This window comes from Nelumbo lutea, chromosome 2 (genome assembly GCF_056320005.1).
Source record: "Nelumbo lutea isolate HS-2025 chromosome 2, American lotus-T2T, whole genome shotgun sequence".
Lineage (NCBI taxonomy): Eukaryota > Viridiplantae > Streptophyta > Magnoliopsida > Proteales > Nelumbonaceae > Nelumbo > Nelumbo lutea.
The window spans coordinates 66704907-66724403 of record NC_142685.1 but is presented as its reverse complement, the minus strand read 5'-3'; the positions used below and the strand labels follow the sequence as shown (position 1 = coordinate 66724403).

Here is a 19497-nt window from a genome sequence, read left to right as displayed (position 1 = left end):
GCCAGGTTAATATGTACGGGTTGGATTCGTACATTCGGTCATTGCAAGTCTCAATTGTGGAGTAGTTCATTTTAGGGTAAATTACAAAGACCCCCCCTGTACTATGACCATGAGACAAAGACCCCCTTTCATTAGCCTTCCATCCCAAAAAGTCGTTTCAATATTTTTTAATCTCCATAATACCCTTGTAATAATTATTTGGATGAGAAAAACACTATTCATCTTCCCCGACCTCATGACACACTAACAACAACGGCAGTAATCCCCTCTACATTAGATTCCTTCACATTTCTCTCTCTCTCTCTCTCTTTCTCTCTCTCCCCTGATCTCTCTTCTTCCCCTTCCCCTTAACAACGTTAAGATTGAACCCATTTAATTCAATCCTGATCTCTCTCTCTCTTTCTCTCTCCATTTGCCTGCTTCCCTATCTAGTTCAAAACTTTCAACCTGTCCTCAAATGCAGTCGGATAACGATTCTCTGGTGCAAGCCTATAGCCAATGGTGATGACAATTACATCACACAACTTGGCGATCCATCTACAAAATTAATCATTGGCCGTGGAATCTTTACTCCCCACAACAAATCCGCCACCATGAAATTGCAACATGATAGGCAACTTCTAACAAGTCTTGTGGTTATTCTCTAGGGATGGGGAGTAACCTCTATAAGAAGCAGTCTCATGCTTAGAATTCAAGCTCTCAGCATCGATGCTGCTACTATAGTTGTTCTTACGATTTAGGTTGGTTTTGGGCGTCCCAGGAGCGCCATAGCTGTTACGACGAAGATTCTGGAGGTTGGGAATTGCATCGAGAGTGCAGAAGTTGAATCGAGATCTGATGATCTACAAGAGGTCCTAGCCCTAGCCCTAGAATTGGAATGAGATTTAGAATCAGCGGCGGCGAGGCAGGTGTCAGGGAGGAAAATTCAAACGGAAAAGGAGGTGAAGGCATCTCTATGGATGTCCTTGGTGGCAACACCATCGGTAAAGGAAGGATTAGCAGTGACGATGGGGTCTTTAGGTCGGGATGTGATGCCGGAAGGATTGTTATCATCAAATATACTTTGATTTCAGTTTTGCAAACGGTGTTTCCGTAGGAATTTTACAGTGTAGAGCTTTACAACAATGCTTGGCATTTCTTTCTCTCTCTCTCCCCCTCTCTGTTGTTTGCAGAAACTAGAGTGCAGATAGGAGAGAGATACAATTTATGAATTACAATTATCTTCTTCTTCTTCTTCTTCTCCTCCGATGTTACATTTATGGCAATGGAAACATATTTTTTTTTTCAAACAAGATGAAGATGGAGGAGATCGGTTCAATTCAATATTTATAAATGGTGTACGAAGGACTACAAAGGAGAGAGAGAGAGAGAGAGAGAAGAAATGGTATGAAATCGAAAGGGGTGGGTCTCTCCTCTCTTGACTCTGTTTCTCGACTAGATAGAACAATAGATTGTACAATTGTGGTGGGCTTGCTAATATGCGTGGTTGAAAAACATTGGGAGCCATGGCGAGGTTCATTTGTTAATTGTTACCTTCCTTCTGGTGAGGTCGAGAAGATGAATAGTATTTTTCTTGACCAGATAGTTATTACAAGGGTAATGTGGGGATTAAAAAAATATTGTAATGACTTTGTCACAATATAGGGTCTTTGTCACAAAACAAAGTACAGGGGATCTTTGTCACATACCCCATTGTACAAGGGGTCTCTGTAATTTATTCTTCATTTTATTCTCTATAGCATACGATTGTGAAGCCATTCATGTAACCCTATTGAACTTAACATCACATGCAGAAATTTCTATGGAAAAGTATGGACAAACTTAATGCAGATTTCTGATTTCCACTATAGAGCTATAAAAATTCAAAATGTCAACAATCCCCGGGATGAATCACCATTCTCCCAAATTTCTATGATGAAAAAATTGATATGCATATGTGATTTATGAGTTTTTTAGTTCCAGGTGTAGACACGTATGGCTCATGCAGACTCCCTAAGTATACTCTAACATCAAAATAATACCACAAATCACTCATAAGTCACCTACAGTTACCCTGAGCTGCGATGGATCCACAACGCACTAGATGATACCATTATAAACCCACGACTCGTAATCCGACTCTTGGAAGCCGGTCCAAGGAGGACAATGGGCCGAGCCCATTGCAAGGCCCTTATGTGCCCAAACACACGCAAGCCCATTATGATGAAGTACTTTATAGATCACCACGAGGCATTAATAAATACTAACCTTCAGATGATGACATCATCGTTTCCACGTAAGATTAGTTGTGGCGTGTAGGGGGGTAGTAGCACACATGAATAATGAGGGATCTTGAGGATAAGGAAAGCTGATCCTTGAGAATATATTCATGAGACATGTGGCGGTGCCTAGTAGCGCACCCAATAATTGCCAACAAACAATATATTCCCGTCCCCAATACGAAACGAAGATCCTGATCCCATACCAATATATTCCCTCCCCACATCAAGGGGCATCGAAATCCTCAATATCCTAGCTATTGATACCCTGGAATCCATAACTCTCTCATCTTCTTCTCCTAGTCCCATACCAAGAGACCTTTGCACCCTTTGGAGGCTCTCCTTCATCCTTCAAAGAGACCACCCTCTTTTCTAGCCTTACATCTCAGTCCTACACCAAGCATCTCTTTGATGCTCACCAACTAGGCAAGATCTCTATAAGTATCTCAATTAAGTAATCTTCCAACATGAAACTTTCGTCATCATGTTGATGAGGGGGCAGTAGGCACATAAAATTTTGTGCAACGTGTCAACATCTTAAATGGGCTAAATTTGGAATTCTAAGATGGAAGCCTAAAGTTACTAGAAACTCAACTCTACAAAATAGATTTCAAATTCAATGAAGTCAAGGCTATCAATGGGTCAGGTTTACCCGATAGACTCGAATCGTCTGAACCATATTTAATGGTTCTTGTTATGTGATTCATTTTGATAGGTCGATTCTAGTTTTAGTTTTTGTGTCCCGATTAATATCGGTTTGGGATCGGTTTTGGATGTCCCGAACTGGCTAGACCCAAACTGATTATATATACGTGTTTTAGAGTTATAGATACATGCCTAAAATTGTAATTTTACTTTAATTATTTTATAGCAAGAAATTTCAATTCTTGATGTTTACTGTAGGCTGTTTACAGATTGATTTTTAGCAAGATTATTCATATCTAGTGATAACAAGGTTTTTTTTGACAAATATCTACTGATAACAAGTTATTGAACAAAATGTTATTTTCTTATGAAATTAGCATCAAGTAAGTCATTTTTTGCTGTTGTATTCATTAGAATATTAATTAATTAATAATTGAATATAGATTTTTATTAATATAAAATATCTTATAAAAAATTATAGGTCTTACCATCTTAAGTATGGGTTTTTATTTAAATCGTGTTGGACCTGATTGGCCCATCGGTTTGGTATTGTGAAATAATAGAACCGATTGGGTTTGGTTTGGTTCCGGTATATCGGTTTTAGCTGTCGATTTGGAACAGTTCTACCCTATCCTAAACCAGACCCAGACCGTTGACAACCCTAAAGTCAAGTGGAGCCCACTAAAAGAGTCCCTAAACTCCCAAAATTATCTAGAAATAAATCTAGATAAAAAGATAAGGCTAAATAAATCATGTTCAAGATGGTTATTCTAGCCTTAGCACTATTGATAAGCAAATAAGGAGAAACCTCATTTCCTAATCATATGGGACCCATAAGTTGAAGGTGATTAGTTGAAGCTCCAACAGATAAGTTTTCCCTAAGAAGTTTGAGACCAACTAAGATGGCATTTGGTAGCATTGAATCAAGCTATTAACACTGAAAATCTTGCTTTTTCAGAGGTCAAAGGTCGTTCGGTTGCACCTCTAAATTGCTCATCTAAATACCAAAAGTACCTCCCAATCATTCAACACCGAATCTACCTCCAAGTTCATTTGGAGTTAGTAGATGAAATGCCAATTCCATCTATGCCTCTCTCTCTCTCTCTCTCAAAATAAAGAACGACAATAGTCTTACCTCCTCCTCCTCCTCCTTATTCTTCACTATAGTGAACAGAGGAGTCAATGAACCAGATGACTGATTGTTCTCTGTATCAATGATAGAGAATGGAAAAAGCTATACATTCCTTCTTCTCTAACAAGAAGGGGCGAAGATATTTGTACGAGGATGGTGATGGGAGTGGACTATGGCGGTGTGAAGAGGGTTGGTTTGCAAACTTGGTTTTGGAAGAGGGAAATGTACAACTATTGCAAAGGTCATACTTGGAAAACCAACTTGGATTGGTTGGGTCGATCTATGATTGTGGCAATGATGGCTTTGGAGATGTCGGAGAAGTCAATGATGATGATCTTCTTGACAACACTACCCCTCTTTTGCAATGATTGGTTAGGGGTGGCCACGAGCTGAGCTTCTCATGAGTTATTTGAGCTCAGCTTGGCTTGATTTAAACCAAGCTTTGAGCTGAGCTCGAGCTTGATATATAAGCTCTTTTACTAATTGAGTCAAGCTCGACAAGTGAAGCTCGGCTCGTGAGTCTCGTGAGCCTAATTGAGCCTAGTATAATAAATAAATATTTTTTTATTATATGCGTACAAACATTCATATATACATACATACAGGCATATATATACATGTATATATATATATATAAATAAATAAATAAATATATATATATATAATAAATATTTTTTTATAACTCTTATTTTTTTGTATGTAAAATAAAAAATATTTTTATATCTATAATTTTTATTTTTTAGAAAAAAACTTGGCTAGTAGCTAGTCGAGCTCGAGTTGACCCGAGCTCGAATAACCAAGTATTTGACTTGGCTCAACTCGAATCCACCCTTATGATTGGCAGATGCAGAGATGTCCCTATTCATCAAATCTTCTTCTTCTTCTTCTTCTTCTTCTTCTACAATGAACAAAGGAGTTGACGGACATGATCATTGGTGTTGCTCATACAAACTTTTCTCATGAAGATGCCCCTGTGAAAATGAAAATAAAACATTTTTGGGAGAAAAATTTCTCTCTTAAGTGAGCCCCTTTTAAAAGTTAATAAAAAATGATACATCTACCCATCCCCTATTTTTCATCTTCACATCAATGACTAGAGATTCGACCCCATTTGAAGTTTTTGTATTTATATATTTTTTTCTTTTTTTTTCTCTTTTATTAGAATTCTAAGATGTTTTTATAAGTGATTTAAGATGATTTATTTATTAATTTATTTTACTATTTTTTATTTTTTTATCATTTTCATTTATTGGTTAATATTTTGTATTTATTTACAATGCTTAATTATTTTATTACAATAGTTGTAATATTTAATCATCCTTAATAGTATATTTAATATATTTATTTATTGTTTAAGATTTTTTATTTTATTTTATGCTTTTTAAATAATAAAGGCAAAATTTTTATTTTACATTATATTTGATAATATTAAATTTTTACTAATATTATTATATTTGTTTTTATTACTATTTTTATATTATTAATATTATTGTATTTTACACTTATTTTGATATTAATTTTTATAATATTGATACATACTGCTCGCTCAGACCTTCAGAGAATATCAAACATCAAGATTAACACCGCAAAGTTGCATGCGAACAACCAACAATCAATCCCCATGCTGTGATGAACCCGCAACACACCATCAACCCTGCGATGAACTTACAATGCGTATCGCAAAACCACGATAAACCCGCTGTTCACTAGGCCTACTTAGTGCTCGAACCAAAGGAAACCATGATCAAACCCATCCAAGGGTCTCAAGCCTACTTGAACGTGCGATGAAACTATGCCCACCAAAGCATGCGATAAACCAGCGGCTTACAAGCCCACTCGTGACCTAGATCAAGAGAAACCCAAGCTGGGCCCATGGTGAGGCCTACGTGCACCTGGAGGCATGTGGAACCTACGACAGCAAAAAGACATTGCGAAACGCCACATGGAGTCAACAAAGCGGTGCTCGCTAAGTGGTGACATCATCAATGCCACGTCAAATAAGTTAAACCGCGCAAAAGGTAGTAGCACATGCGAGTAATGAGGAATCTTGAAAAGGAAATCCAATCATCGGGAAGATCCTCATGAGACATGTGACAAAACCCTAGTATTGCACTTAATAATTGACAACAAATCCAATATTCCCTTTCCTGATAAGTTGCAAATACCCTTATCTCCTACCTTTTAGGATCTTGGGATCTCCCCCATAAATAGAGGTCATCATCGTACTAAAATTCATGGGATCCTTAGAATTTGGCACTGAGCAATCAAACACACTCTCTCTCTACTCCCTTGCCTCAACATCCTTAACCCCAAAAGCCTATTCCCCTACTCACTAGCCTCTCTCTATCTTTCAAAGAGACCGTCCCCCCATTCGAGCCTTACCCTACCTACAATTGTATGGTCCTTTTATTTTTTATTATTTTTATAATATTAATCTTTTTATTACTATTTTAAATATTATTTATTAGTCTTTTTTAATATTTTATTGTATTAGTCAATTTCATTTATTTTTGTTTAAAAAACAACCTGAGGGGTAAATTTGTAAAATGTACAATTTTCAAACATTACAACATTCAGGTTTCCGAACAACTCCATTATATTCAGATGTTTACAAAAGCAAAAAAGCAAATTTTCCATTGAATGCTTTGAGAGCCTTTTTAGAGTTTTTTTTTTTTTTTGCCTTTTAGACTTCAGACTTCAGATTTGCTGAACGCTACCTAAGACTCTCTTAACCCACCTCTATAAAAAGGTTGTCATTTACAAACAAAGGACCTTTTTTTCCAACTCACAAGAGATCTCATCTACAGAAGACCACCATAATTCTTTACCAATAGAAGCCTCAAAGTTCTTCACCAACTCAAGAAATCCTTGGTGCTTCCCTATAAGAAATCTCTAAGGTACAACTACTACAAGATATACAAGCACCGGTTCAGGAAGAAGCTTCATTAATTCTTGGATTGTGCACACTTCCAAATTCATCAGAAAACAAGCTTTCCAAACCCTTGGATTGAATCTTTAAATAAAATAATAAGATAATTCTGATTGTAAAGAGATTAAATCTAAGAGGTTTGTATTCCACTTTTAAATATCAAAGAATTGATATTTATCATCATTTTTCTGTCTTTGAATTTCTAGATAAGAAATTTGTGTTGACATATACTTTCATGGTCATGGTTGCTAGCATCATATGTCATGCCATAGTGGATTTAATTACAAGAAAACAAGACTTGACACCCCAACATTTGTATTTGTATAGAGTCCACAATTTCTCCTTTTGTGATTGAAAGGATCTTTTCCATGGTCTGTGACACTAGTATAACTCATTAATTCTAGAGATTCAGATTGTTAGTCTTTCGGAGATCACCTATGTTCACTATGTATCTCATTAAATTTGTTAGTGTTTTTAATTTTATCTTTATTTTTTGATTTTAATTGTTCATTTGTAGGTGGTACCTGAAATTAGGCGAAAAAAAATTTATATCATCTCTATCAAATTAGGTATGGCATTTCTACAAATAAGTCTTTCTAAGGCCATCAAAGGAAGAGTGACCAATTTATGAAATAAGTTTTTTAAAAAATTATGAGCTTGCAATATAAAGTACTAATTACATGTTTTCTTCTCTTCGTAAAAAAATTATTTGCCCTGAGTGGTTGAATCGTTGATCCATTCAATTTGGTCATCATGGGTTTCACAATAAAATGCATGTGTTGAAACTTTTGGAGGCTATAATTTTGCACTTTGTTGTTTAATTTGGGTGATATTTTTTTTTTTGTGATTTTGCATAACTTTTAAAGATTTATGTGTTACCCCATTATTTTTTTCCAATTTTTTTTTGTCATCAAATTTAATTTTTGTCTTTTTATTTATAAAAAATTAAAAATTGAAATGAAAATATAAATTAGACCTAAACCATATATATACATATATTAATTACACCTAGAATATAATTATACATTATACATATAAATATATAATATACATAGCATCTGTTTGGCATCGTCATTGTTTTCAAAACTGGACCAGACCTGACGACCGAACCGGAAAAACCAGGAACTGGTCAGGCGTCTGGTTCCGTTTCCCCCCAAAACCAGATTTTCTCAAAAAAAGTTGATTTTGGTCAGTAAACCGCTAAACCGGGCGGTTAACCATTCAAACTGTTCGAAGGGTTTTGACAGTTTTATTTTTTATTTTTTTTTTATTTTTTGTCAGAATAGGCAAACCGTTCGGTTCGAATGGTCGGACCATTCGACCTAATAACCGGACCCTTGACTGGTTTGGTTTTAAAAACCATGGGCATCATTGCCGTTGCTCCAGAAAATGGCACCACATCAGCACCACATTGGAAAAAAAAAAGGTGCTTCAGGAAACGAGTGTTTGTTTGGAACCAATTTTCCATAAAAACAGTGCTCCAAGCCACGCCTTGGAAATCGGGAAGGCATGGCTTAGAGCAACGCCGAATTTGGTGTTTCCTAGAGCTGCAGCGCATTGCTGCCAACATGGATGTGAGGTCGAAGTGACATGGAACTGGATAATAGGTACTAGTGCTGAAAACGTTTCCTGGAGCATTGGTACCAAACAGAAAGTGTTGTTGTTGTTGTTGTTCCAGGAAATGTTTGGAGCATTGGTACCAAACAGAAAATTTTGCTTCGGGAACATGCAACTTCAAAGAATTCAGGAACTTAGAGAACTCTCAAGGTGTCTGCCAAGCTCTCTAGCTGTTTGCTTTGTGAATCTCCAACTTCAAAAGTCTACAACTCAAAGAATTTTGCAACAAGTATGTTACTCAGAGAAGCCTTAACTTCAGCATTGGTGCAGCATTGAAGGTCTCCGGTTCAACTAACTTTCAATCAGTTAGTGTATTATCATGCTAGCTTTATGATTGGTGTTTGAATAGTTATTTAATGCTCAATCTATTATCTCTATTATAAATTCTCTATTTTATACTTATTTCAACCTTTGTTAATAGTTGTTCCAATTACTTTATAATAGTTCTCTGTTATTTCAATTCATGTTTTAATGATCGTCGACCACCTGCAATCTGTATCCATATTTTAATAATTATTGAAAAGCTAATTTTTGAAATAAATATTTCTTGAAATTATAATAATTATTTAAAATATTAAAATATAAATATAATATTATTGATTTCATAATATAAATTTAACATTATTGATTCCCCATAATTATTACAGGGTCATTTACTAGTTTGTATTTATAGTGAACATATTCGTATTTGTAATTTTCCTAAAAATAGAGCCTTAAAAAATGTGGCAGTATCATATCCAACTAATTAAAATGGAGAAAACGTTTTTTTGCTAGTGGAGTGCCACCTCCAATGAAATGTGAACACATCAGCATTTCAAAAGGACAGTTGATATGATGCCTTGAATTTATTGCCAATGTTGGCTTGTTCTACGTCTGCAGTGGTGGAAAATGCAGTTCATTCACTTAGGAGTATTTTTTTAAAGCATAAAATAGGTTATCCTAAACAAGAAAAATAAAAAAAAAAATGTAGAAATTGTCAATTAACCGGTCAAACTACTCCTGGTAATTTGGTTCATAAATTGGGCCATAGTATGAACTGGCCTATTAAAGTCTTACCCATTTATAAAAATGAAAATGGATGGATCGTCCAATATGCCCTGATTTTATATTTCCAATCTTACCCTCTTAAAATGTCTGAAATGATGAAGATCTGAACGGACGAGTAGAAGATTTGAACGTATGAGCAGAAAAATCTTAACATTTGTTTTACACTTGAGAGAGATAAAGTGCAAAGTGTTCCTCTGATTTGAGTTCGATGATAGTGAGAGGACTGGCAATGCCCATAGGAATCAAGATCACGTCCTCATGTTCCTCATCTTGGAGAGTACAGACAAATCAATCAAACACCATTGAGTGTTCAAGACTATTGGAGAGTTCAAGACTGCTGGTTAGAAAGGACGATTCCGATCCGTTGGCTTGGCTTCAGCCCTTACTCGGTAAGTTTATTTTCTATTTAGTTTTGTTTTTTACTATTCTATATCTATATATTGGTGGTCGTTTAATACTAATCAAGCACTATTAACATTGTTAGGATACAGTTCAACGACTATTGGTTGGATAGGACAAATCAAACCCATTGGCTTCAAGCATTACTTGGTAAGTTACATGTTTATTTCTTGCATGTTCTCGATTTTTTTAACAAAAAAAATCCAGTTTAGTGCAAGCCATTTACCTCATTGTTGAACAATTATAATATGAAATATTATTTATTTATTGGAAGGGAATGCATTAATTTGGTAGGGTAGGTTACCTGGTAAGTTTATGTTTTTATTTAGTCATGTTCTTGTTTATTTATTTATTGGAAGGGAAAGAATATGCAATTAATTTATTTATTGGAAGGGAATGTCTTAATTTATGGTTGGTGAAAAAATCTAGAGCATACAGTTTTTAGACATATATGCTAGGTAGTGTTTTGATCAGCTTACACAGGTAATTAGTACAAAATAATTTGAGAAAAGGTATTTAGTATAAAACAAACAAATTTTAATTTTGATGTTGTTCAATCTGAGGTAGTGTACGAATTGAGAAGAGCAATCAAATAATCCTTGTAGATTGGGCAATGCTGCGCTTACAAGGTCGGTGTTGCACTATGTAACCTTTGATCAAGAGAAGTTAGAGGCCCGAGGAATTGTCCCTGGGTAGACACTCCGATGCCAAGTTAGTGAGAGGGCGGTGAATGGTTGGGTCGAGCAATGAGGGTGCTGGTCCGAGCAAAGTAACAATATGGGTGCTAGAAGTTGTAATCCCTTACCTTGAGCATGGGACACCTTTTCATAGTCGGGGTTTTGTCTCCTGGCCGGATTATGCTACCGGGGAGATCGGGATGGAGCTCTCCACTGAGGTTACCAGGGTAGAGTCCTACTCCTCGGCGGAGTTGTCTTCCCACCCCCTTATCTGTGGTTGAGCTTATCCATGGGGCGTGTAGTTGACGTGGCTGGAGGGATGAGATGGGAGGCCATGGTAACAACATAGCTCAACCGAGCCGACCTAGCGTGGTCAAGCTATGCTGATGTGGCCGAGCTATGCTGACATGGTCGGGCTATGCCGACGTGGCTGGGCGATGACTGTGTGACCACATGTCTCTCAGGGCCAACTCAGCCATGACCCCAATACCACTCCCCTAGTTCTAAAGTCGATGAACGAGGTTCTCCTGGTTCGTTGCTCGGTTGAGGAACTTCCAAGCTGTTGTCTGGTTCTTTCGCTATCCGCGTAGTATTGGTCATTGCCGAGGAATCCTCCGATCGTCGGTAGTAGAACTTAAGTAAGAACCAAAATTTTGGTTCCCGAACCACTCCCCCAGTTCTGTTGTTAAGGAAGGGGAATGCTCGGTCAGATTGTTGCACGGCCGTGTAGCCTTGTTTGGCGTCAGGGCTCAGTTCCGGTCAACGTTAGGCATCCTGGCTGGGCCGACATTCTTGAATGGCCCCACTGGGGATCCGTGTTGGTGGTTGGATCGGCACTGAGGGTCCAGCTGGTGCATTTAATGATCGTAACCATTGCATCTCAAGGCCATCGCTTCGGTTTCCGATGCTTCGCACATGTGTTATCGGTTGCATCGATTGGTCTTCCAAGGCATTGTCAGAGGTGCTTCATCTGTACCGTTGGTCTCTCCTTGGTCCGTGCTCTTGGTGGCTAGAAGAGAAAAGGGCCCACCCCTCTGTGTCATTTGCGAGGAAGGTAGCTTGCGTTGCTCGGTGGAGTGTGGTGTGATTGCTCGACAGTGGTTGCTAGTGGTTTTCCATTCCTCGGCTTGGTATGCCTTCCTTATCCCGTCGATCCTCTTCTTCTTCTAGGTCCTCTAGTAGTGGTTCCATTTCCAACTCTTCCCATGGCCCCAACAATGAGCCGGAGCTGCGGGATTTTGTGGCCGCTGAAGTCGAGGTTGAGGCTAGCCCTTCTGGAATGGAGGCTGAACTCCACCTGCGGGCAGGTCACCGGTTTGGCACCACACCCTTCGTCTTGGCACCCAGGGATATGGCTTGGATTTGAGCTATGTACGTTATCCCTGCGGAGTTCCAAATGAGGTGTCCGTAGCCTGGCGAAATAGCCACTAATGCTCAGCCCGACGAGATATGTGTGTATGATCATAGCTTGGAGGCTGGGCTGAGGTTCCCATTGAATGAGGGGGTCACCTAGGTATTGGGTTGTTATAGGGTGTTGCCGGTGCAGTTGATGCCAAACTCCTTTAGGTTCTTGCTTGGCCTCATGTCCTACTGTGTAGTCCGTAATATCGAACTGACCCTGTGGATGGTGAGTTTTATGCTTCATCTAAAGCACCATCAGCAGGGCTACTACTATTTCTCCAATAGGCGGAATGTCCGATCGTTGGTCGGGGCTCCTTCTTTTGTGAAGCACTAGAAGGAGTCATTTTTCTTTGTGTGCATTCCCAGGGGTCTCCCTTTTCCGTCCGAACTACAAGAGACGAGGACAACTGTGCCACAACCCAAGTGGATGGTGCTTACTTGGGAGGAGAGGTCAGCCCTAAGCATGATCCATGAGATAGATGTTATCGCGTACACATGCTTGGAGATGTTGATGCTCACCGGGTTGATGGAGAGGGTGGCCGGTCTGTTTCTTTTATTGTTTGTTTGCTGAGTCACTATTACCTTGTTTGCTTTCTACTTATCCCGGGCATTCTGTGTTGTAGGTATAATAATGGCCAACGAAGAAGAGATTGTTCATTGGATGAGGGCACTTTGGCAAAGGCAGGGGCGATCTGGTACGCAGCTAGAGGTAAGGCCCGAGGCAGTGAACCAGCCATGATCCATGGATAGAGCGGTTCGTCGGCAAAGGAGAGCTCAATAGTGGGAGACCGAGGAGGATGATGTTGTCGTGGTTGACCTGAAGGGGTTCATCGTCCTACTGGTGTATCGGGGTGACAGTAGCTCAGGCCTGCACATGTTGTGCTGGTCGGTTTGTGTTGATGATGACTTGGAGACGCATGGGGTTCCCGAGTAGTTGTTGCAAGGGATTTGACTATGTCGATGGCTCAGGCATCAGTCGGGGTCGGCAGCGGAGCCTTAGAGTGTGCGCTTCTGTGGTCTGCTGCCCAAGTGAGTTCCTTTCTTTCTTGTCCCTTGTGTTTTGTTTTTTTTTTCTTCTTCTGGGCATATACTAATCATTATCTTTTGCAGAATGCTTGTGCGGCGGTCACGTTGGTCGATTGCCTCCGGGACCTTCGATCAATGTACGAGCGAGAACACTTCAAATATCTGTAGCAGAAGGCCTAGCTGGTCGAGCTTCCGGGGGCTGAAGAAAGAGATCACCGAACTTAGGCGGAGTGAGAAAGGTAGTTGACCCGTACAAGGCATTATAAGAGATGAAACTATAAATGGACGAGTACGCCAAGGCCTCCTTCGAGGCTGGATTTAACGTCTTCTGCCAAAGGGTCCTTCGCCACTACTCGGAGCGGATTGAGGTGTCGTAAGGTTGGAGGGCTTGTGACCCGAACACTCCCCCATGTTTTGTCGAGGATGCCAATGAAGGGGCCGGGGACAAGGTTGATGCTGCTGAAGGGGTTGCTGGCTCTGCCGCCGAGGATTGAAAGTCTACATCTTCCAAGTTGTGCTTTTTCTTTGTGTTGGGTTCTCTCCCTTTAGTTTTTTTTTTTTTTTTTTTTTTTTTTTTTTTTTTTTTGTATCGGCTTGGTATTAAACGATGTAGCAGACCACTTTCAGATTTGAATACAAGTTATTTTTGCTGACCATGTATGTGTTTCTCGCTATTGTTGCATGTTTTTTATACTTGTGCGTTTCTTTTGCTGGCCCGGCTATCGCATGCCGAGTTGGGCTATGCCTCGGCGTCCTTGACCTTCTGCCGACCGAGGTATGGTTGACCGAGATCTTTCAGCTCCCGAGCTCTCAGCCATGGGATGCTTAGTTTTTGGTCTCGGGAGCCTTTGGAGCCCTTCTTGGGCTAGCTGTTTCCCAGCTAGCTCAGCCGTTAAGTCGGCGGTTGTGCAGAGTTCCATGACCGACCTCAGACCTTGGTGGGCAGGGACGTTCTTTCTCCATGTTTAGGCTTAGCCATGGTCTTCTTAGTCGGGTAGCTTAGTCGGTGATACGTTGTCGAGTTGGGCGTTATGGGCTTGGCCAATCTAGGATCGGCAAAGTCAACTCGGTTGGTAGTGCGGCTTGGCCTGTGCATGTGTAGTGTGTGCGATGAGCGTGTATGTGCATGGGGGTTGGAGATGTAGCTTAAAAGAAAGGAAACTTTTAATGCGTGTAGATCTATTGGTAGTACATCATGAGATTTCCCAAGTTCAAACTCCTCGGTATCGGTCGACCTTCGATGTCTTTGAGTCTATAAGTACTTGGTCCGAGGACCCTGGTGATTCTGTACGACCATTCCCAGTTTGGTCCGAGCTTGCCTTCTCAGGGTGCAGGGACTATGACTCTACGTTGGATGAACTCGGTTGTCTTAAATTCATGTCTTCGGACTTTGGAGTTGTAGTGCTTTGCCATCCTTTTTAATTGTGTAGGCATTCTTACATGTGCTCGGTCCCGGGCTTCTTCTACTAGGTCCAATTCAGTTCGTAGATCTTCGTCATTCTGCCCCTCGTTGAATAGCTTGGTTTGAATAGTTGGGGAACCTATCTCCACGGGGACTATGGCCTTGGCCCCGTTGGTCAAGCTAAAAGGGCTCTCTCTAGTGACAGTCCGCGGGGTCGTTCTGTATGCCCAGAATATGCTTGGCAGCTCCTCAACCCACCTTCCCTTGGCTTGATCTAGGCGTGCTTTCAGGCCGTGTAGTAGAGTTCGGTTGGTTATCTTGGTCTGCCCATTACTCTGGGGTCGGTGTATTGCGGTGGTTTGATGATCGATCCTTAGGTCGGCACAGAGGGCCTTGAACTTCTTGCCGGTGAACTGTGTCCCATTGTCCATGATGAGCACACGAGGGATGCCAAAGTGGTAGACAATACCCTGCCAGAAGAAGTTCCGGGCATTATGCGCGGTGATGCATGCCAAGGCTTCGGCTTCCACCCACTTTGTGAAGTAGTCTACTGCTACAAGAAGGAATTTCTTCTACACAACCGCAGTGGGAAAGGGGCCAAGGATGTCCATTCCCCACTGGGCGAACGACCACGCACTTGTGATTGGCTTCAGGGGGGTCGCAGGCTAGTGATGGAGATTGGAGTGCTGCTGGCAACTGTCACACTTTCAAACTAATTGGGTGGCATCCTACTTCATCGTCTGCCAAAAGTAGCCCTGTTGGGCTACTGTACCCAGTTGTACAATCGAAACAAGGCTAGTCTGTGGTGAGCTGGCTAGCTTCGAAAGGGCGTCGGGTCAGGTGTTCCCGGCTCGAGGGATTTGCTGAATATTGAAATGCTCGAGCTGCTGAGTGAGCTCCTACACCTTTTGTAGATAACTCGCCATGGAGGGGGTTTGAGCCTTGAACTGGCCAATGATTTGATTGACCACTAGCTACGAGTTGCTGAAGGCCTCGATTCTTCGGGCCCCAAGGTCTAAGGCAAGGCAAAGCCTAGCAATCAAGGCCTCATACTTGGCCTTGTTGTTGGACACCTTGAACTCGAACCTGAGGGCATGATCCAACAATGCATCGTATGGGCCGAGTAGGATGAGGCCAACGCCGCTGCCCTGTTGGTTTGACAAGCCATCTACGTGCAGAGTCCATTTGGGGGCGACGGGGCTGATTCTTCGGTTGTTAATGTACATTCCGCGATGAAATTTGCCAGGGACTTGACTTTGATCGCTAGTCAGGGTGTGTACTCAATGTCGAACTCACTTAGTTCCACACTCCACTTGACTAGGTGGCCAAATACTTTCGGCCTCGGTAGTATCTACTTAAGGGGTTGGTTGGTAAGTACTTAGATGATGTGGGCCTGGAAGTAGGGTCGGAGCTTTCTGGTGGCTGTGACGAGAGCTAATGCTAACTTCTCTAGGTTGGAGTACCGGGTCTCTGTGCTATTGAGGATTTTGTTGGTGTAGTAGATTGGCCTCTGTACCTAGTCTTCTTCCTTAATCAGCACCGAGCTGACGACCTCATCTCCAATCGAGAGGTAGAGCAATAGCTCATCCCCTGGGTTTGGCTTGGTCAGGAGGGGTGGCGAGCTCAGGTACTACTTCAACTCTTGGAAAGACTACTCACATTCTTCGGTCTAGTGGAAATCTTTTGGCTGCTTAAGGGCTTTGAAGAAAGGAAGACACCGGTCCATAGGTTTGGACACAAACCTGCTGGGGGTGGCTATTCTTCCGGTGAGTCGTTGTACCTCTTCATGGGTCTGGGGAGATGGCATGTCAAGGATGACCTTTATCTTCTCTGGGTTCGCTTCGATCCCTCTTTGTATCACCATGAACTCTAGGAACTTGCTGGAGCCAACATAAAAGCACACTTGGTTGGGTTTAGCTTCATCTTGTATTTTCTGAGGGTGTCGAAGACTTCGCGAAGGTTGGTCAAGTGATGCTCGGCTTTCTTGCTCTTTACGAGCATATCGTCGACATACGCTTCTACATTCTGGCCGAGTTGTTCTTTGAATACCTTGTTCACTAGCCGCTGATAAGTAGCGCTAGTGTTCTTAAGGCCGACGGGCATTACTCTGTAGCAGTACAGGCCGTGGTTGGTGATAAAAGTTGTTCGCTCCTAGTCATCCGGGTGCATCCGGATTTGGTTGTAACCTAAGAAGGCATCCATGAAGCTCAGTAGCTCATGCCCCGCTGTTGCATCGATGAGTTGGTCGATCCTTGGCAGGGGGAAGCTGTGTTTGGGGTAGGCCTTATTTAGGTTGGTGAAGTCGATGCAGATCGTCCATTTCCCGTTGGCCTTCTTCCCCATTACTACGTTGGCCAGCTAGCCGGGGTACTTGACTTCCCAAATAAAGCTAGCATCGAGCACTTTCTGTACTACATCGGCGATCACTTTCCACTGCTCTATAGCGAAGCTCCTCTCTTTTTTGCTTCACAGATCGATAGCGTGGGTCGATGTTCAATCGATGTCTGATAGCTTCAAGGTCAATCTCGGGCATGTCCACTACCAACCAAGCGAATACATCGGCGTTGTTACTCAGTAGTTGCACAAGTTCTTCTTGGAGGTGGTCGTCTAGTAAGGAGCCGACTTGGACTGTCTTTCCGGAATCTTCTTTAGAGAAGGGGACTTGGATGAGGTCTTCCACGGGTTGGCCACGCTGCCTTTACCTCATTGCATAAGTCATAGGCCTCCGCCATCAATGTATCGGCATTTGGACGTGGTCCTCGATAGGAGAGCTGATAGTAGTGCCGCGATGTTTTCTGGAATCCACATGCCATCCCTATGCCGTACTTGGTTGGAAAATTCATGGCGAGGTGGTATGTTGAGACTGCATCCTGTAGGGCATTGAGGGTCAGCTTGCTGAGGATCACGTTGTAAGAGGAGGGGCAACACACCACGATGAAGTCTACCATAGCCATTGTAATGACGTCTCCATCTCCGATCAAGAGGGGAAGAGTTATTCTCCCAATGGGTGGGAGGGGCACTCCCGAGAATCCCATCATGGGAGTGTTGACGGTTGTGAGTTGCTCTCTGTCGATGCTAAGCTTTTTGAATGTATCTTTGAATAGTACATTGGCAGAGCTCCCTGTGTCGACTAGGATCCATCGTAACTCGAAGTTAGACACCTTGGTTGTAATGACCAAGGTGTTGTCATGCGGTGTCTGGACCCCTTGGAGGTCATCGTCAGTGAAGGTGATAGATGGGTTGCACTTTTTCCAGTGACCTCGGTCGTCGATCTTGTACAGTCGAGCATATTTCTTCCAACCTGAGTTGCTCTCCCCTCCGACGGTGGTTCCTCTTTGATATGACATGGATAATGCTGGCTAGGGGGCCTCGGGGCGGCAGTTGTCGATCTTCATCCGTTCTCCGCTCTTCTTGGGCTGGCTTCTCACTTCTGTTGATGAAGCCGCTGAGGTAACCATGCCTAATCAGATCTTCAATATGGTTATGCAGGTCAAAACAATTCTTCATATCATAGTCATGGTTCTTATGGAACTCGCAGTATTTGTCTCGGTTCCTCTTGTTCCGTTGCGGTCACGGATTTGCATCAGAATTTCAGACCGCAGAATGTTGAGCGACATGAAATTCAGATAGGTCGGTGGAGGGGTCCGAGGTCTATGGTTTGGTCAATGATCCTATCTCTTGTGATTTCTGTCCGACCTCTTGGACTTTTGCTCATTGGTGTCTCTCCTCTTCTTTTCGGCCCTTCTCATCTTTGTTTTTGAGTTGCGCTTGATCCCCTTCAGCGTTGATATACTTTTGTGCGTGGCTTATTAGCGCAGTTAGCGCCTAAGGAAGATTTTTGGAGATGGAGAAGTTGAACGGGGAAGGGCAGAGCCCGTGCTGTATGATCGTAACTACGACTGATTGGTTCAAGTTTCTGACCTGGAGTGCCTCCTTGTTGAACCTTTCCAGGTAATCTCTGAGGGTCTCTACCTTCCTTTGTCGGATTTGCATGAGGCTGGCCGAAGTTTTCCAATGCTTCTGGCTAGCGGTGAACTATGCCAAAAACTGGGTTTCCTGCTGGTCCCATGACGTTATGGAGCGCGACGGCAGAGAGGAGTACCATGCCAAAGTTGGACCTTGTAGGGTGGCTACAAGGGCTTTGCACATCAGTCCTTCCGACATGCCGTGCAACATCATCTGAGCTTTGAGTGCCGCGACATTATTGAAAGGTCGGTGTTCTCGTTGTACTTTTCGAACTGGGGGGCTCGCCATCCAGTAGGGGGCATCTCATCCTTGATGTCCTGGATGGAGGGCGGCTTCTTGAGGGTATGAGTGGCAGCCCGTGCGCGGGCTGTCATGCTCTTATGGGTCTGAGTGCATTCCAGTTCTTCTAAGCGTTGCCAGAGCTCTTTGATATCGGCGTCTCTGTTGTCTGGGGCCGCAGTGTGGGTGGCCTTCTCCTTCTTAGGTCGTGCAGGGCGATCCTTCACTAAGCTAGACTCAGCAACGAAGACCACAAAGGGTGGCATCCTCTTGCTGAGCCTCTCTCTGGCGGGGATCCAAGCTGATTGGCATGTTTGGATGTGGTGATCCTGCTCGCGGGAGCGGGCAGTAGAGGCGGGCCTTTGGGTTGTGTCCTGCCTCTCTCGCTCGGACCACGCTCCCCTCACATCCGACCAACGTACTTTGGGGTTCTCGGTTCGAGGATCGTCCTTCGTGCGTGTCAGGGCTTGAGAGTGGATGGCCCGGTTGGGTAGCGTGGCAGACCCCAGCTCCTACATGAACTCGAAGATCTTGTCGACCTTCTCTTGCATAGCTCGGAACTGCACTGGGTTCATTGCGGCTGAGGGCTATGGGGCTTCTTGATGCGAGGAGATGCGATGTTGGTTCTCCCAAGATAGGAAACGACCTGGTGATCGTTTGAACTGCTTTTAGGCATCTTGATCGGTTTTGAGGCTACGCGACAAAGGATTATTTTTTTT

The 19497-nt window shown here is 42.4% G+C and overlaps 1 pseudogene; it reads right to left on the bottom strand.

The window, feature by feature from the left end:
* Window positions 1-328: 328 nt before the first annotated feature.
* Window positions 329-17880, bottom strand: LOC148871306 (uncharacterized; annotated as a pseudogene).
* Between the last annotated feature and the right edge of the window lie 1617 nt (window positions 17881-19497).